The sequence below is a fragment of the Columba livia genome, chromosome 13, assembly GCF_036013475.1.
Source record: "Columba livia isolate bColLiv1 breed racing homer chromosome 13, bColLiv1.pat.W.v2, whole genome shotgun sequence".
NCBI lineage: Eukaryota > Metazoa > Chordata > Aves > Columbiformes > Columbidae > Columba > Columba livia.
The window spans coordinates 15,971,867-15,992,144 of NC_088614.1; the positions used below are offsets into that span (position 1 = coordinate 15,971,867).

The window sequence follows — 20,278 nt, forward strand, 5'->3', positions numbered from 1 at the left end:
ACTGACGTCGCCTTTGTCGGCCAGTCCAGATGGCCAAAAGTGATGAAAATCCAAAGGTATTCCAGGAGCACCTTGGAGGTGCTTTTGTGATTGAAAATTTGGGGAAGACTGGAAGCATCACTGCTTTAGCTCTAAAGAAAACCAGTGCACCTAGGCAGCAGCTGATTTTTAAAGGACAACAGCAGACTCTCCCCAGTTAACGAGACATCTGCTACGGTATTCCACAATCCCCAATTTACAAAGGAAATAAGAGCTAGTTTGCATCACATATGTCAATAGCCAGGATTTTTGCCTTCTTACCCTTCAGATTCTGTTACCTCTAATGAGATGAGAAGATGATACCTGTTCAGAAGTGAAAACCAAGAAGGAAGAATGGGGGAAAAAAATCTCCAGGCCAAGGATAGTTTACTTGTTTTTCTCAATTGATCTGCTAGCTTTCCTCAAGAAGTTGGCCAAACTAAAAATCCTGGGTCTGTGCTGCCCTTGCCCCCTGTGTGTTAAGATAGATAGCACCTCTGCCCAAACCACAGCCAGCTCTGCGAAATAAAAATTAAATCAACAGGGTTTTGCCACACAAAAGCCACTGTCTCACTTTTGCTGAGCACTATTTGAAATAAAGATGGATCATAATGCAAGTCATTTATCTCTCCCCTCTGATGCATTCACACACACGCCTACCACTGCAGGGGGACTGAGAGAAGTGACCTGAATCTCAAGCACCCTTGGGTTTGCAAACAAAACCCAACCAATGAGGTTATGCAAAGCCAGAACTAAATCTAAGGCTTCCCCTTTATCTCCTGTTTTTCCCCTCCCAGTATTTCAGCCAGTGAAAGTACAAGAGAAACAAGACACAATATAATATCACTAAATTGTGTATCATATAGTGGTGCCAGACTAAGACATTTCCATTTCACAGGAGGGACAGTCAAGCAAGCAGACTAGGTGAAATCCCAGTGGACTGCAATACTTGTAATTATTTTAATTGTTTATTGAAAACAGCACAATAGATGCAAAAGAATGATAGAACAAAAAATATTGCCTTTGTTCACAGGCTCAGCCCCCTTCCGCATGAACCATGCACAAAATCAATTCTTCAGATTATACTTTTTAAAAAACCCCAAACAAACTAGAACGAGTAACATGAGAGGGAAAAGAAAACAGGGAGATCAGGTCAAAGGCGGTTTTGTGTCTGCAGTGGGTGTGTGGATGGAGGTGCAGGGGCACGTTCCCGGGGTGGAGGAACAGAGGCAAAGGAGACTGAAGAGAGAGAAGGTCCATGGTGAGGCAGCAGCCAGGCCTAACCTGGGGCTAGGAAAAGCACCGGTGATTACACCTTGTAGTTGTTTTGCTTTGGTTGCTCCACAGAATGGCTGTTGAGGAACAGGCTTACGTGCCTGCACTGTGCTCCCTCTCTGCTGAGTCATCCCACCAACGTACAAAACACAGAACGTCAAGAAGAATGAATGCAAGTGTCAGGAGATCTGCCCCTGTTCCTGGCAGCCTAAAAAGGAACTTGCTTATGTCACCTCTGAAAGAGCTGTGACACACTTCTTCAGTGGTGGAGTGATCCCACTAGGATCACTTTTGCTGGCCAGCGTTAAGCATATTTTTGTCCAATTCATCTTTCCAGTATGATTCATTCCACTCATCCACTTGGAAAAACGTGCTCAGGGTCATCCCAAATGCTGCACAGCAAATCCATCACTATACTGATAGATCAGGGTTCCGTTTTGTACCAAAGACGGACAATAAGGAGCTGCATACAAGGTGCACACAAATTCTATCCCTGAGCTTCACTATCTCTGGAAATGACAAAGCAAATCCACCCAGGACAGCCAGGTCACTCCTAAGGAGCCCCAAGCTCCAAATGCCAGAACTGGGTTGGATTCAAATACATCCCATGGACACCCAAAGTTAGAACAGTGCAGCATTTCACTCATAACAAATTACACCTTAGAGAGTGACACTGCCCGACAGAACCAAGCCCTTCAGGTTCAGTCCTTCAAAGGGCCATTGGAAATGATCCATCTCAACCACTGCTCTTCGGGGACAGACAAAACAGGAGCACCTTTATATTATATGTTGTTATGGGAAGTACCTCAACGTACATCTTTGTATGTCCTGCTGAAACAAACCCTTCCAGCACCTACCGAGTGTAATGAGGACAAAAGCTACAGCTTCTGGTTATTTTCCAAAGGGTAGTATTGAGGACAATTTTTGGATTCTGAGTCTGGCAGGTCTGGCTGTTCTTATTTAGACTAAATCAAATGCTTCTCAGGCTTCTCTGTCTAAACCAAAGTGTTCCTTCGGGCCTTTTGGCTATATTTTATGAAATAACTGATGTCCTGTGTCTCTAGGGAACAATTTGCTGCTGCTACCAAAGGATGAACTGTATGATCTAACACATCTCTTCCAACCCTGTCTTTTGAGGTTTCTGTATTTTTCCAGAGCTTTTTATTTTGTTCCCAAATGATGGTTTGTGCACCCAACAGTTTGTCCCGTAGATGTGGCCTGGTCTGATAAAGACATGGCCTCTCCATACAAACCTTGCCACTCCTGTCTTTCAAATACTACACAAGCAGAAGCATTGCTCCAGGAGCAGAGCACATGGAATGACTTCGTATTTCCTTGGTTTTAGTTAACTCCCAGAAAATTCACTCTTATCCTGCTTTCTTCTACCCCTAGCACTATCTATCATTGTGCTTCTCCCTCTTCCATGACCCGAGCTGACACTGTCCTGTTCCCCAGCCTGCCATGCTCACTGCTGCCTGCAGCGTGAGCAACTTTCAGAAAATGATCTAAAGAAAGAGAAATTTAACTCTAGTCCAAGCATCTACATGGTTCCAGGTAGTTGTTTGAACCATAGTTTTACCAACCCGTAAGCACCGATTTCAGCTGGGCATCAAAATGAAAGGAGTTTGCAAACGAGCTTGCTCCCCTGTACAGTTTACATACGGGACTCAGGTCCAGGTGCATTAGCATCCTGCTATGAGCTGCTTTTTGTGGGAAGAATCCAAAGGGAATGAAGGATTAGAGATCTGGGAAACAATCTGACCTAGATTTGCTTTAGACTTTCCTATAAGGCTCTTAATTTGCTGCTTTGTTGCACTATTCTGGATGTAGCACTCCAGGAGCTTTATTCACAGGGTCTCTGTAGTCTCTCAACAGCACTGAGGATAAGGGGAGGAAGGTGGAAGGAAAAAGGAGCACTTGGGTTTTCCTGGCCTGAGGATTTGCCTGATCTCAGGAAACAGAGAAACAGGTTGCATACATACATATATATATACATATACATATACACACACACACACACACACATATATACACTTTTTTTTTTTACCCCATAAACCTCAACTGCTTTTGCTGCTTCTAGAGGAGGTTGATTTTGAAATATCCCTTCCAAAGCTGGGATGGACGTTTCCAGTGTTGGGGTTTATTCAATTCCTATGGCAGCTATTTCCAAGGCTGCTTCGTCATATATTTCTTTGCAAGAGACTTTAAGAATGGTAGAGAGGCTTTGCAGATAAGGATTTGAATTGCAACCTTTACACTAGAAGTGTAATGGGAACATCAGGGAATTAAATAAAATTATATTTTTCCTAGATGTCTGCTTAAAAAGGAAATTCAGGATTTTACGGATGCCCCAGAGAAAAACTATTACATTACACTCCTTGCAGTTCTTGTTTGAGCACTGTCTGTGTGAGCACCTCAAATAGCACAGAATCATTCATAAAGAATGGGCAAGAGAGACTGTGTCCCATCAATATTTCAAGCTTGGTTATAAAATCAAGAGAAATTCATGAGTTCTGCTACGGCTCAACATTTGCAGGTTTGATACTATTGTTTGACAGTTTAGGGGTTTTTCCCTCTGTATTCTCATTGTCTTTAATATTTTATGTAATCTTTCCAGCTGATGCTATTGTAATATTTATTTTTTTTACTTGGCTGCACTAACCAGTTTTCTCTTTTCTCTTTCAGCAGGGAGAAATTCACACTCATTTGCTATTTGTGGGGTGATGACATAGTGTGAAGAAGCAGTAATGATGACTGACTGATAGGAGACACCATATGTTCTCTTCATTTTTTCTCTGTGCTATTTTCTGAGATGAATGAAGACTCAATATAAGATGAACTTTCCTGCTACATATATATATATATATATATATATATATATATATATAATTTACCTTTTTTTTTCCTAATAACTGGCAGGATGGGAGAAATAATCTTTTTCCAAAGCGTTCAGATAATATTGCTATAAATATCAGTTTCCAAATCATGGAGATAAATAATTTCCCATCTTTTTCACCAGAAATATTTTGCATGTGTTGAAGCACCAAAACCAACTTTATGATTAATTTCATCCTCCCCCAAATGTTTTCCAGCCTTCTGTAGCAAACATTCTGAAAATATATGCTGCATTTGCTTATGATTAAAGAAGGTAAACAATTTCTTCCAGTTTTTAAAAGAGCAGGATTATATATATATAGGATTCTAAGTGACAATTTGCGATACATGATAACCAGCAATTCTGATTGTAAGCACAGTACTAGTATCACTAGATCAAAACAACAATACTAGTTTATATGCTGGGCTGTTTCTTTACACCCTGAGCGTATGAGACTGTGCAACTAATAATACAAAAGCCTCCCGTCAAGAAAATATTGCATTGGCTTTGCCATGTTTTAGTCTCAAAATAATTTGAAATCTCATTTCATATGAATACCGGAATGAAGATCTTTTATTGTTATAGCATACACAGTTACCAAGAATATTATTTTCTTACATTATTTTTTTTTTTCTTCATCCTGTCCTCTTATTTCATTTTACCATCTAAAAAAACAAGGCTTTTTGATTGTAGCTCTTCCTCCTAACTTTGTAATAGCCAGTAACTAGCACCAGACCACAGCCAGAGCCATACACTTCTCTGCCCACGCTATTAAGCAGTCAGGAGCAGAAACAAAGAAGTAAACAAAAGGGATTCACGTTGCCTTCTGTTCCACTGGAGACAGACAGAGGAAGGAGAAAGAAAAAAAATCAATCCTCCCAAACACAAAAATAACCCCCAGAAATCATTATTTTGATAGAGCCTCTTTTTCAAATTTCTAATAATGTTTTGTAAGTAATGGAGACAAAAACTGAAGCAAAACATAATTGTGAGTCCTGCAGGGAGAGGGGCAGAGAAGTCGCTATAACCGGACCTAGTGCCAGGACTCTTATTTGGGCTTTGTTTTCAAGGTCATTCATTTACAGCATTTTTCATAACACAACCTGAATAAAGAGCACAGGGCCACGCTCTGCTCAGCCCGCTTGCAGAATGTACCACAGATGTAGCTGGAAAGTTTCCTTATGCCACGCAAACAGGAGCTGTCCCTCAGAGTACAGTGCTCTCCCAGTCACCTGCCATAGCAACAGACATCGAGGAATGCTTTACATTTATAGTAGGTAACTCAATGCACTTTCCTCAGTTAGACTTGTTTATTTTTGCTGTTAAAGCCTATGCATCCTGCGTCACAAAGAATATGACAGAAGGTGCTCCAGTAAAGCAATGATTGCAGTTTTCATGTAAGGAATGTGTGCTATTCTTCCTTTGAATTCCAACTGTCATGAATGCATCTCCCCCTGGAAAGCTGTACCACGTGCGCTTTTTTTTCCTATGACAATAGAATTACATGAAGTCTGATCTCAAAACTCTCAATCAAATATTCCATTCATCAGCAAAGAGCTGGCTTGCTTAAAGACTATAGGATTGGGTCCCTAATCAATACTTTAATAAATAACACCTACTTAGTTGGAACAATTGATTGCTAGGGAGCAGACTAAGTATAATGTATTTCTGTTAATCTAGAAAAAGGATAAATGCCATCGTTTATTTATAAGACACACCTGGAACTATTCAGAGGGTTGTAGATAGGATCCATCTTGACATGCATTTAACATTATATGCACACAACGCCCTACAAAGGGTGGACGGTGGGTATGTCAACATAACGTGGCTGGTTGTCAGCAAGCCCCACTGCCGCTCCCTCGGGCCGCCAAAGCTCAGCTCCATGATTCCCTGGCAGAAAAGGCAGCTCCTGGGACCCACTGCTCCTGGAGCTGAGGAGTCGGTCCAGAGCACAGCGTCCCTCTGCGATGAACAGGCTCTGGGACACTATTTTTGTCTGACTCTGATGTTTCCTGATTTTATCCACTGGCCTGTTCACTACACCCAGCAATAGCCAGGCATGCCACAGAGCCCTTTCTTGGGGATTATAGCCATACCTGGTTCTGCCGTTATAGGACTGTTTATCCTGCTGCACAGTTGTGCGATAAAAGCCTTCTGGTATTTTAGGGTGGAAAATAGCCAGCAGAGAGTGCAAGAGGCACCTTCTGCACGGTTACTCCACAGTTCACATTCCAGGCTCTAGACAAGGCACCTTGGTCTCCACCATGCCCTGGGTACAGTGCATCTGCTCTGGTTTGAGAGCACCAGTTCTCTTCCCATTACTTCTACTTTTTCTACCCCAGGGTTTGTGTTCACAACAACCTTCTTTTGGGAGTAAGTACGGGCCACCGATCTTCCCAACTGCTCTCAAAATACATACATTTTCAATAACGCTGTTAAATTGCAGACCGGAGGAGGACATGCCGGCAGGATGCTTGTATCCACACCGAGGATGTGAGAAGAGCCTCCCTGCCCTGCTCCTCCCAAAAAACACCCGGCAGCAGGGACGCAGAGGCCTCCCCGGCGCCCTGTCCGGGACCTTTCCTCCCCCCGCAACTTCACATGCGGGGGTTGCGATATTTCGGTCAGCGACGCCCAGGCACAAGCTCACGATGCAGCTTCCCGGCAGGAGCCGTGTGCGCGCCTGTGCGTACACACACAGACACACACGCTTCTTTCGGCAGCCCCCTGTTCGGCACGGCGGTGATTTGCCCTTCAGACAATGCATAATTCAGCAGCCTTGAAGGCGGCCGGGGGGGCGGACGGCGCCGCGAAAACGTGTCAAACTTGAGAAGCGAACGGCACCTCTGGAAAAGGCGGCAGCGGCACCGCCCGCGCTCTCCCGGTGCCGCGGCGAGGGATGATGCGCCGAGGGCGCAGCGGGGCCGGGCTGCGCTCCCCGCCGGAGGCGGCCGCACCTGCTCCCGGAGGTGCGCAGGGGCGCGGGGCGGGGGCCGCGCTGCCGCCGAGAGGGGCCGGGGCGCGGCGGCGGAGGGGGGCGGGAGGCGGGGAGCGGGGCGGCGGCCTCCCGTCCGCGGGCGGGCTGTCCCGCTTCGCTCTCTCCACCCCACCGAGGATCGCCGGCGCGGAGCCGCGGCTGCTGCGCGCAGAGCGGCGGCGGGCGGGAGCGGCGCGGAGGATGCGCTGAGCGCGGGAGGCGGCGCGGGCGCGGCACAGGTCAGTGGAGAGTCGCCCCCGCGGGCTCGGGCAGAGCTGCGTCCCGCCGGTACCCCCGTGTCCCCCGGCCGCTCCCCAACTTTTCTCCGCACCACTTCGAGAAAGTGCCCAAACTTGCGGCGGGGCCGCCCTGGGGCCCCTTGTCCCGCGTCCCCCCTACCTGCTCCCCGGCGGCACGACCCTCTCACCTCGGTACTGACCTCCCGTCGCGGCAGCGGGGCGAGCGGGTAGCGCCGTAATTAACAGTGCCGGTAACTGGGGTGTGGAGGGGCAGGTGCGGCGCTCGGGGCCGGTTGCCCCGGGGCCGCGGCGCGCCCTCCCGCCCCGCTCCCTCCGCAGCCGGGCAACGCCGGCACAGCCCCCTCGGGCACGGGCTTCGCGGGGCGCCGGGACCCCAACTTCAGGTGCGGGAGGGAGCCGGCGACTCAGCCGGGCTGACTGCTCGCGGGTGCGGGTCTGGCTTGGGTTTCCGTACCGAAAATAATGGGATCCAAGGCAAACTAGTTGATGAACGCCGGCATCTCCGTAGACTGGAAATCCAGTTCACCCGGAGTTCAGTCCGTGTGCGAGCCGGAGGGGGTATTAAGGCACTTTGTCATTTTTGGAGTTGATCTGTAGGGAAAGAGGTTTGCTTTTGGCACTGCTCTCCTGTAGGTGCGCTTCTTGGCACGTCCCACGTTCCCCTGCCCGGTGATACTTGGACCTTGCAATGCCCCTTACATCTCACTCAACCCTTACGAATGTACATATTGAAAACACAGCAAACATACGGCAAACAGTAATTTTGTACAAGTGTGTTAGCAGTAGTGTGCTAGTGATGGGCAACCGGACAGCTTGCTGACAGCTGGGATTCCCCGGCGTTGGCTGTGGAAGTAGCCAGGAACAATGCAATACTCGGTCATAGCTGTGTGGTTATTTTTTAAAGCTTTTTGAGGGGTTAGGAAAACCCCTTGTTATAACTGTATTATAATGTTGCTTTCTGTCTGTAGCTGACTTGTGGTGTGCGTAGATGAACATGCTTTAAAAGAACCCACAGATGCTAATTTTTTATGTTAGATGCTTACCCTGAAATGCTTGTATTTTATTGCAAGATTAAAAAGTTGCAGCTCTTCAGAGAACAGGCTGCATATACAGTACCAGTGAGGGAGGATGAATGGAAAACCCGAACGGCTCAGAAGTGAAAATCCAAAATTTAGTCGCTAAATCTATTTTGTTTATTAATGATGCTCACCATTTGATAAGAAGGCTATCCCCAGTGTATCCTGAGAAGATTTCATTTTGTCAGATGCCTGGTGTCTCATCAATTCCTTTCATGTCCTGGGGATTTTCTCTTTTCCAGGAGCAGGCCACAGCAGCTCTCTGTGTTGGGGATAACCGTTAAGCTCTTCTTTTGAATTCATGAGCTTCCAAATTAAACTTCTGCTGACACCTGCTACCTAGCCTGGTTGAGCAGAATGACAGCGTCACCCAGGCTACTGGAGCTCTGCCACCAAGCAAAGTAAATCACAAACAAAAATAGGTGTAAAGTGCCCGGGCTCGGTCACACAGCGATTTAGGGGAGCTCTAGGAAACTGTGGCTACTGGAAATCTAATCAAAGTCTGCTTCTAATGGAGCAAACTTTCCGACGGCAATCACAGGCAGGAATTAAATCCATGGAGCAGACAGCAACCGAGATTAATAATCGTCATCAGTTAGCTGATGGAATCAAACAGAACAAAATGAGGGTAAACAAAAAACTGGCTCTCTTTTCCCCTTGAATCTAGTCCTACCTTTATTTATCCAGTGTCAAGGATCTCTCCTGAGCGCTGGTTTCAAGTGCCAAAAAAATTAGCAGGTGTCATAACATAAGGTCAAGACTTAATTATTTATATGGAGACATCAATCATCGTGTGGAGATGATTTATTTATAAATCATCGGAGCTGTAAAAGGAGACAGACAATTCTGATTTTCTCCTGCTCGTTCCTGAAGGGGACTGGGAAGGTCCAAGCTGCGCTGAGTGACCTTTGGAGCCTGTGGAAGTTCCTGCCTTGCCCCGCATGGAGGAGGGTTTTGCTACGCCTTTTAAATCGTGTAACCAAAACATCACCAGGGAAATCTCATGCATATTTGCTACATCTCAGTAATGAACATTTACTGATTATGGATTATCTGGAGAATTTAGCTTTTTAAACATTATTCAAATTTTTATGTTTATGTAAGCTAATAAGACTGAGGAGATTCAGTAACTACTCTTTGCCTTATGGTATTTGAAAAGTATGTCCGTTGGGCTTAAGTCAGCATCTTCGAGAATCACTTTTAAAATACTAAAATAGAATTTTTCTGCCTGAAAAAAAAAAAACAACAACAACACCAACCTATGTGTACTCAGTATAATGCTCTTTGCTCACAATTAATGCCAAAAATCAATTTGCTAACATGCTTTTTATGTTTCTGCTGATCACAAACAGGATGGCACAGTAAAAGCTTTTATTGCCATCTGATTAGTCCACAGTGGTGGTAAGTAAATAGCTTGGGCTAGTACGGCTGTACGACTCCCGTGCTGAATGCAGCGGGTACGGAGAAGAGCATGGGCTGTTGAGCACCAGGTGTAATCCTGCTCTCAGAGTCATTCAAATAAATTTATTATTATCAACCATACGAGCAGAAGCAGGATCAGGCCCACAGGTTTTCCAATAGCTGGGCAAAGTAACCAACACCTGTGCTTGGGACATTCCCGAACCTCCTCCTCTGGCTTTCTGATGAAGGGTTAATTACAGCCAGGGTTCCTCAGAGATTTTTCCGTTTATTTATCTGTTAATAGAAATGGTGCTGCTGATGTTATTTACATGATTGCTTTTCAAACAGGGATATGATTAATTCGGACTCAGTGAAACTGGTAAAGAAAAGGCAAGAGGGAGGTGGAAAGTTATGGAGAAAATGAGGAGAGCTAGGAGGGGAGGTTTCCTTTGCTCTCCTATCTTTATCTTGTAAAACTCTGTGTAGCACAAACCCATAAGCTTTACCATTAAAAAGGACTATTGAAAGCATGCAGAGTATCCAGGGCAGCTCGTGATCCTTCTGAACTTCATGGCAGGACTCCATTTTGGCAAGAGCGAGTCAGTAGGCTCTCCTGCACATCCATTATGCTGTTCCCACTGATCTTAAGTCCATTTATCACCACTTTTCAGTGACAGAAATACTAAAATAATATTTCACTGGGTTTGGAAGAGGATGTAAATTATAGCTAAAAGGATGGATGAGCTGGCAATATCTTCAAAGAACAATTAAGACATTAAGAGTATGGAAAAATATTTTTAGACACCAACCAATCAGTGAGAAAATCAGAATTTAGGACCTGATTCAGTTACGAGATGTTCCTCGAGCACCTTCTGGATCTTGCCTAGAACATGTGAAAAACAAAAGATTAATAGTATTTCTTGTAGGCAAGACCAGGCAGCTGCTTGTGTATTTTTATGGTATACTGCGTACATTTATAGCATTTAGTAATGCCAGAGATGTTCTATATAAAGAGTAGCAGATGAACATATCATGAAACAAGGCACTGGCAAGGCAGGTGGGAAATGATTTCCAAAATATTGCAGTCACCAGGCTGGGAGAAATGTAGTAAGACGGTAAACATAATATAATAGACCTAGGGGGCTCTAACCAAAGCCAGGGTTAAAGGCTCAGGTTGAGTCCCACCGATGCAAGACTGAGCCCTACCCACACGTTCTGTAGCGGAGGAAGGCTGGGACTCGCTGCGTGCGAACCCCAGCAAAGATGGCTTCAATACCGCTCATCCCCGTCACATCAGAAAGCAAAAGTGGTGATGAAATCACAGTTAAATGCAAAGAGGAGAAAATGACGGGAATGAAATTGTATTGGCTCAACTGCAAGAAACAAATCACATATTTCCCTAATCAGACAGATGATGCCTAACTAGGGCACAAAGTGAACCACGAAGGAAGGTGGCAGATTTCACAAATTAGTCATGGCAAAAATGGTGAATTTCACAGCTTGACGTGAATTCATGTTATAGGATGAAACAGCACAAAGTGATTAAGAGCTCTAACTGATAGAAGTAATAAGCATGTGAGCCTTAGTCATCACACAGCAGCCAACATTTCTCCCTGGCTTCAGCTGAGCCACAGGAGCAACACCTTCATCAGCCTCCTTCTGTTTCTGATGCTGAGCAGGAGCTGGTGGGGACAAGCACAAACAGACGAGGTCCCACAGGAGTTTTCCATCTCTGGGAGGCACAACTGTGGCAGTCCAACAAGAGCTGGATCACCACTCCACGGGGAGATGTTCTGCAGACACCGTGTCTGCTCCCAGTGCCGCCGCTGAAACCTGGAGCCGCGGCTTTCAGTGGTCGGGAACGTGTCACGAGCAGGGCAAGCCAGGGGACAGCAGGGTCTGCACAGCATGACCCCACCAGTGAGCGGCAGAGCGAGAGGATGGCTGGGAGAGGTAGGAACAAGGGGGGACACTGCTGCAGCTCCTCCCTGTCCTGCTGGGGACAGCCTTCCGGCTCTGGCAGTGCCACTTCTGGAGCCATTAGGTGCTGGCACATGCCACCTCATGGTAACCACGCCACAGCATGTGTTCCTAATAGCAAGCAACCATTAAACAGGCCATTCAATGGCTTTCTTCCAAAGGCCACCCAATTTCCACGGTTTCAGGGGATAAAAAACCAATGTCACAAGCCTCTCTCACAGGTGCTGTGACATGACTTCTGCTGGCAAAACATTTCAATAGCTGTTACAGCAAGTTTTCAAGGAAAGCTCTGTTAATAGATACTAGAACCTTACCCTACCATTTGTATCCATGCTTACACGAAGACAAAAATCTGGAGAGAAATGCCACCATCGTATCTTAATTCTTTTGTTTCAATGTACACTTTTCTATTGTAGTTATTGACAATCCATAGAACAAAATGAATGCAAGCAAAGTGAGCTAATACGAACCAGGATGAGGGCGCCCCGGAGAATTCCTCCTCCAAAGCCTTCCCCTTGGCACGGGCTGCCGGCCAGCCCCCGCCGGTCCCCGAGCAGAGTGGCTTTGCAGGCTGCCAGCGGGGTTAACAAACCCCGGCGCTGGCAGACGGAGCTGCAACTGCAGCGGAGTCGTGAACCCTTCAGAGAGCCGAGCGTGCCAGCTCTCCTCTGTGCATTGAGGGTGTTCCAGCAGAGCCGGGTCCGCGGAGCGCAGCTGTACGAGCATCACGCAGGGAGACGGGAAGCTGTGGAAGCTGCCAGGACCAAAGCCGTAGAGGAATGTCATGGGGCAGTGCCAGTTCCTTCAAATCCCACCTGGCAGTTATTAGCCATCCGCTGGAGGCGGCAAAGCACCTGCATCCCAGAATATCAAATGTGCGTTGTGTGCCCAGAGCCCCGCTGAACCTCTTCCTGGCCCAGAGCGAGCGGGAGAGGATTTTAAATTGTACATCGAAGAAACACCCTAAGAGGAATTGATCACTCTTGAATGAGGATGAGAAAACGAAGTTTGAAAAGAATTAACATTTCTGAAGGAATGCCCTTGGACTCCTGGAAGGGAACTAGAAAGACTTGAAAGAAGGCGGGATGGGGGGAGAAGCTCTCTTCTCCCAAATTGATTTCAAAACTTGGCAGATTTAAGAAACCTTTCAGTAACATTTTGCAGGTCGATGCTAATTTGATGCATCGGAGCTTAGCACTGTGCCAATTCATTGTCAAACTGATATTAACTAGGCACTTTCGAGCATGTTTATAGCTCAAGGTCCATTAAATATGCAGACCTGACAAATATTGCACCTCCCTTAAAATACTTAATTTGAAATGTGTAACACGGAGTCCATAAATGGTCTTTCACTCTCCATCAGAAGGAAGGCTCGCTCGCTCGGAGGCGCGAGTGCTGCTGCGGGAAGGGGCTGGAGGCGGCACGGGGCTGATGGCGCCTTCGGTGCTGCCAAAGAGCCGGACAACCACGATAAAATCTCCCAGGGCGTGATCTTCACACCCAAACATGCAGCAGCCAACCTCGGGAAAGTCAGTTAGTGCATGTAAATGGCGCTCGTTGAGAGAGCAGCAATTACTCATGTTGGGAAAGCTGGCAGGATCGGTTACACAGTCTTTCTGACATCTACTTATAGCCAGGAGCTAAAAAAAACTTGCTTTCTTTTTTAACAGTTGCTAATTTGAGCCAAAGCTGAATCTGTTTTTTAAATTGGGTCCCTTTAACACCTGAACAGGAATAGTTTGAGAACTGCTGGTTTCTAGTTCTATTCTGTGCGACCCTCAAATGCAAAAATTCTCTCCTCTGAGCTGGGAGAATCAAAGCAGTAGTTGGCTGGTGACGTGTATATTTAGACGACTAACTAGGCACCTATGTTTGAATATTTGATTTAATCTGACTTCATTTTTCTATCCTGAAATGGGTATACTACTTAGCTCAAAGAAGATAAATTAATTTTTCTGTTGCTTCTAAGTTCTTTAATGGAAGATGTTACATAAATAATTATTTAATATACTTTAACAGGCTGAGGGGTTTTTTTGCGTGAGTTGCTTGATCTGCTGAAAGCATATAAATCAGTAAGAGCCGAATTAGTGAAATAAATTCAGAAATCTAAAGGGTGCATCAGAAACTAGACAAGTGCATAAGAAGGAATAAAAACTATGTTGCTCTCATTTGGCAAGAACCCCCGAAGATTGCTGTTTTGTGAACCTTTGGACACCTCATTTCCTAGGGAATCACAAAATCCATTTGGGAAAAGATCTATGAAATAAAGTAACACCCTGGTCAATAAAATACACAAGTCTGCAGGCACACACATGGGAGGATGCTGTGAATCTCCTCCTTGTGTTGCAGTTCCGAGGACCAGTTACTTTCTTCATTTTAGCAGATGCCAAAGGCTGAGAGAAAGGAGAACTTAGAGCCTGCCCTTTCTTGAGGCAGAAAGGTATTTGCCTGGTTTCTCAAGGAAGAGAAGAGATAATCCTGTCCTCATCAGTGACCAAAACCTGTTCATCTGGGCGTTATCACAGCACTGGGATACAAAACAGAGCATGACCAAGTGTTATTTCATCCTTGCATCTCCCACTCCATAACTTAGCCCACCCAGCAGATCTCCACACCTGCCAGTTCTAGGGAAAGTTCATTCCCTGCCATCTCATTAATGTTTTACAACTACTTTCTTTTTTTTCCAGCTTTCCCCAAAAGTATACTTGCATCCGAAAGAAAACCCAACTCTCCAGCTACAGAAGCTAATTCATTACTTTTCTGGGTTTTCTTCACAACAGCCATTCAGTCACACCGCATTGTTAGTGTTTCTCACTAATAGCACCTTCCCTGGTCGCAAAGCCCTGCAACGCGTTCTAAAGAATCAGTTATAACTTACTAGCAAATTGTCCACATCTACTTATTAGTTACGGCTGTATGATCCATCTGAGGAAGCTGCTGTCCAATAAATTACTACTCTCGCCTGCTTTTACCAGCCCTCCCAGACCCTCCAGCATCTCTCCACTGTCTTCCATCACCTAGGTTAGTGCCAAGTGGAAGGCAGGCAGCTGCCTCAGCACTTAATGCCAGTGTTCTTCCTTTGCAGACAAGAGCAGGGGGTATTTGCTTTCAAGCTGCCCCTTTTCCCACCGAGGCTGACAATAATATTATCTCGCATCTCTAAATACGGGTCTCAGAGTTAACGGTGCGACAACAAGATGCAGAAGCAGAGGTTCTATGTGTACGATACAGAAAATTTACATGGATCATTTATTTTTTGTATTTTTTCAACATCCAAAATCTAAAGTAACTTTTGTATCCTTAAAATGATGATTCATCCTTTTCTCATAAGAACTATATTTCTTTAATGCTTTGGAACAGCCCTGCCCATATTGGTTTGTGTTTGCTGCAACTTCTGGAGAGCTCAGCGTATCCCCACAGCATTCGATATTGTGTACGCATGTAACACATGGGAGCCACTGCCCAAGGAGCTTATAGCTCATGTGAGGTTCTTCTAATTCTGCACCTTGCCTAGGAGGTCTATAGCACTGACGGCAAGTCTGTAATAGTATCTACAAGTAATAAATCATCACATTTACCGACATTGCTATTGACCTCCATTGCAGCATTTTTACTTCAAAATACTAGAATCAGCTTGTTGTTTAAACTTTGGTTTATGCTGGGGAAAATCTGAGCTTAGGTTAATGCCAGGAGTTTATATGAGGTCTCTGTTATAATATCAGCATGTAGCTAGCACAGAAATTCAACTGGTTTTCATAAATTTTTGATAGGGCTCTCCCATCATCCTCATCATCATTTTGGGCTAGTTGGAAGAGGATCCCCCTGCTATTACGACCCATTTCCGAGTTGTCATGGCAAGTCAGTTGGTGATACTTCAATCAGAGTGTTCTTATAATAAATTCCATTCAAATTCTGCCTGAAAGGGAGTTAAGGTTTCATCCTGCTGCTTAGAGAATGATATGCTAAATGCAGCTTCCCGTGGGCTTGGCTGCGGTCCAGTGCTTTGTAATTTATAGTTCTCCTTCCCGATTCTGGCTGTGACCTTGGGACCTATCTCTGAAGTTCCCCCGGCTGCCCGGGCTCTCTGTAAAGATGCCGTGGCGGAGCTCTCGGCCCTTCCCACGCGGCACGTCCCGGCGGCAGCAGCGGCAGGTGGAGCAGGGGCAGCGGATCGCGCGGCACGTGGGAGCCGAGGGGAGTGCTGCCTCTCTCGCTTTTACTAATGGGAGCAAATCACAGAACAATGTTCTTAAATGACAGAAATTATTAGCTAACTTCAAAGCATGAAATGCATTTACAGAAGAGGTTTAAATTATATTAGCCAAAGGCATTTTCTGTAGAGAGCCACAAAACAGCTCTAATTGGAGATCTCCAAACAGCTGTTGTGCCCTATGTATTTATATTGAAAAAATAGCTTGAAAGATTATGTTAACATGTGATTTAAAAAAAAAGTTTTAACATCATCACTGATCTTATTGATAATATACTGGGGGTGCCTAAGATGCTTTACTGAGAAATGCGTGTGTCCATGGCCAGAGGAGCTGACAACCTAGATTGTAACATATCCCATTTCTAACAGAAAAATTGTGTAATTGAGAGAAGTTATTGCCCCTTGAAGATTACATTCATTATATATTGTACCAGAGATATGTCTTTAGAATGGCTGTAGTTCCCTTCAGTTAAATAGCTATTCAGAAATATGATCGTTTGAGCTTATGTATGTAACTGCGGATTGTTTTAACAAAGTTATTGAATGAAAGCAACTTTGGGGAAGGTGCAGCAGCCCCATGCAGCTCCTCTGTTCCCGTATTCTTTCCAGATTTTTCAAGGACATATCTTCTGGAAATACTTGTTTGTACGTACCTACCTGGATTCCTTAGGATGGGGAATGCTTTTAAATTAAAAAGTGTGACTTTTAAAATCATTGTTTTATAAGTTTTTTATATTTGTTATTTCACTAGTAATTGTTAGGGATTTTCAGCAGCGAGTGATACCGATCTAGCTTTAAAACAAATAAAAGCAAAACTTATAACTGTTTTTGGTCTTCAAAGTACTGCGTCTGATATTTTTAGTGCCTGGCGTTTCCCATAAATGAACCTTCTCTGTAACCCAGTCATACTCCTAACTCTACATAGATCTCTTTTGAAATGCTGCTTCTATTACCTGTTATGAAGACATCAGAGAATCATTACATTAAGTAGTTCTTCGTAAATAAGAAACCAACAAAACCAAGAAGCTCCTTCTGCAAGATGCTCGTCACTAAGATACCACCAGCAAAACATTCATCAACTCTCTACATCTGTCTAAAACACGGTGACTCTCAACTGGAGAACTTCAGCATAGATACATTAGGCTTTTCCTTTTAACTGATAACACAACTAAAATTAAACTATTAATAAGGTACAAAATTGTTTCAGGTACAGCGTTCCCACTCCAGTGCTGCTTCTGGACTGGCATTAAATACGCAGCAGGCTCATATTCGCTGTCTCCTGTTTGCTTTTGCAGAACGTGCTGCAGCTCTTGGTGCCTCCCCAGTCGTGCAAGGGCAGGACTCCAGGGGGACTTCGCTGCCAAGGGAACACCCAGGCAGGGCTGTCATGCAAAGACACGTCTCTTTGGCAAGTTAGGGGCAATGCCCACAAGTGAGGTTTGTAGAAAGGCCCTTAGACAGCAGCAGTGGTGGGTGCGCAGATATCTTTGCTGTGGTTGCCCCAAAGGAAGGGGCAGCAGGCAGTATTTGTGGGAGGTTTCTATGTTAGAGGTTTCCGTGCTGTATGCCGAGTATTTGTTTTGGCAGTAGCTCTGCAATTGTGCTGTAAACCACCCTGGGTACTGGTTGCTGTGTACCCAGGAGTCTGACTAGATGCCAACCAACAGCGAGCTCTGTGAGAATCGTGTATCATTTTGCAGCGGCAGCCCCACGCCCACGGGTAGCGACAGCCCGTCCTGCATCCTCCCACGCTGCTCCAAGCAACCAAACTCCCCTCCAGGGTACCTGCTGAACTGTGAACTCGCTGTCGTTCGTTATTAGCACACCTCACAAAGTGTGCTCGGCACATTTAGGAACACCTTTCCCTCACACACAAGAGAATTGCTATTAGCCTGCCTCAGACCCAGCTGACCCCATTCTCTTGCATTTCCAGGGCAAAGAGAAGCAGCGGGGAGAGCTTGTGCAGTGGGGACCCACCACCAGAGCTCGCTGGGTCCTACTCATTCATTTCTTTCAGGAAAAGCCTTCTGTTCAAAAAGTCCTGCTCTGCCCTGGAAATGTCCTCATTTTGGCAATGGAGACCAACCAGAGGTGGCTTTTGAGGTGCTCTGAACAGAGGCAGCAGTTTGTTCCAACTTTTCAGTGTTGCAGAAAGTTTTTTATGTGATTATTGGTATTATTCATGCAAACCTCCAGCTCCTCTGTCAGGGGGACAAAAAGCCAAACTCTGTAAGGGGGAAGACATGGAATCCACCCACATTTGGATGGGAAGGGGGGTGTGTGACAGATAAAGGAAACATGTACAAGAGAGCAGCAGCAGCTGGGCTTGTTCCATGTCACACTGTGTGACATTACCTGAGGCACAGCCCGCGAGACCAAGCACTCCTTCAATCTGATCTGGCTCTTGTGTGTCTGATTAAAGCCTCTCTCTCTGTTTTCCAACAATATGCCATCTCACTGATTGCATAAACCTGGCCGTTATGCTACGCTGGGCACTCTCCCTGTTTGCCTATTAAACTGCCCTGTAGCATTCTTTTTTCAGGGCTTCTTTCCCCCCCCAATATCTCACCTAAACTTTTTCTTTCTTAGCTTCAGGCCATTGCTCCCTGGCCTACAATTTTCTGAGACTGTGAATAATTCTCTCCCTTCATTTCTGTAGTTACCTTGAAGGTATTTATAGACTGTGATCATGTTCCCCCAGAGCTGTCTCTTTCACTGGACTCTATGAATTTAGCTTTCTCAGCCTCTCCACATGTTCTCTAATTCACGTATCATTGCCCTCCTTTGTTTTCATCTTCTTCTTTTGAAGGTTGGTTACTAGAAATACACAGCACCATGGTCTTACGCAGCCATTATTTATATGGATTTACATGCACTTTCCTCAGTTATCTGTATTTTCTTACCCACCAGGGCTATTTTTGTTTATATTGGTTTAGTGCATGAAACATCTCTCTCCTCTCCAAATTTAATTTTGCAAATGAAAATATAACAAATAACTCTCCATTTTGCTGCCAAGTTAGAAGGAGGCAGTAAGGCTAAAGAAGGCAACTGACTGTACTCTCCTAAGGTCAATTTTTGTTTGCTACAAAAACCTTGTCTTACTTAAGTGCAGCACAGGGCAGCTGCTCATGTAGGAGGAAGGATCGTCCTCAGATTGATGCTTGTGCCTCATGTCAGGGCCTCCTGTCTGCCATTTTGGAAAGTAAAATCAGCTACCTGCCCCCAGCCACTCAGTTCCTCCATCTAGCACGGTTTCCTCCACCTTATTGCTGAAATACAAAAACTCTAATTTTGGTTTCATTTAAAATTAAAAGTGTCAGTTTCGAAACATGTCACAAAATACAAAATTCTTGGGAAGGAAATGCAGTTTTGGGAAAGTAGAAATGCTCCATCTAGATATTTTTTATCTACCCTGAGTGCTATGATTGGGCTGCACTGATTCTCCTTGTAACCTTCCAGCTCGGTGCCCCATGGGAGCTGTGGTCCCAGCCCACCCTGTCCCCAGCAAACCCCGTAGATTATAACAAATCTACAGACAACAAATGTAAAAAGCAAAGAGCCTCAGGAAAGGGTCGTATCACATCATGGAAATGGAGACCGCGCCTAGGAGTGAGACCTTCATACAGGGAAAGAATTACAGTTTGAGCCTAACTTTGTAAAATTAGGGCATATTAAGATTTCTAACAAAGTTAAAGTACTGGAAGATGGAAAAAACCTCCTATGCTGTGGCATGTGTGGCTCTGTGGATGTGCCCAGGATTGGATTTCTGCACATCTCCCATTCACTCTGATGCCTGTGTAGAACCCGACACTAATGATGTCCCTTGTAAAACAGAATAATCTGTCAAACTAACCAGTACTTCTCTGCCTTCTTCCTTTTACTTCCCTTCACTCTCTACCAGGCCTTTGGTTTTACTTAACTCTTTATTTTCTGTCCTGGGCTTGTACTGGATTTGCAAATTAGGGCTTCAGTTCTGAAAGATCATGAGAAAAAAAAAAAGACCTGCAAGAATAATAATAATAATAATAATAATAATAATAATATTAATAATAATAATAATAATGTGTTTAAAATAACTAATTCTTAGTTCTCCATTAGTTTACTGAAAAAAACTCCTCCAATAAGTAATATTATCCATGTATATGAGGACTGCTGTCAAGCAAGACATGACAAACTTTCTAAAAGATGTCCTGTCTTTATACGGTA

The 20,278-nt window shown here is 44.9% G+C and overlaps 1 protein-coding gene across 3 annotated transcripts in view; it reads right to left on the minus strand.

The window, feature by feature from the left end:
- The window catches only part of PEPD (peptidase D), a 227,865-nt gene that overhangs the window by 176,051 nt on the left and 31,536 nt on the right, over window positions 1-20,278 (minus strand). Inside the window, exon 1 of one of the 3 annotated variants that reach the window (XM_065028418.1) lies at window positions 7,860-7,999. The exons of the other annotated variants lie outside the window; for them this stretch is intronic. The gene's annotated coding sequence lies outside the window, so the exon portion shown is untranslated. Of the gene's footprint in view, window positions 1-7,859; window positions 8,000-20,278 lie in introns of those variants that run through there. 3 annotated transcript variants of the gene reach the window in all.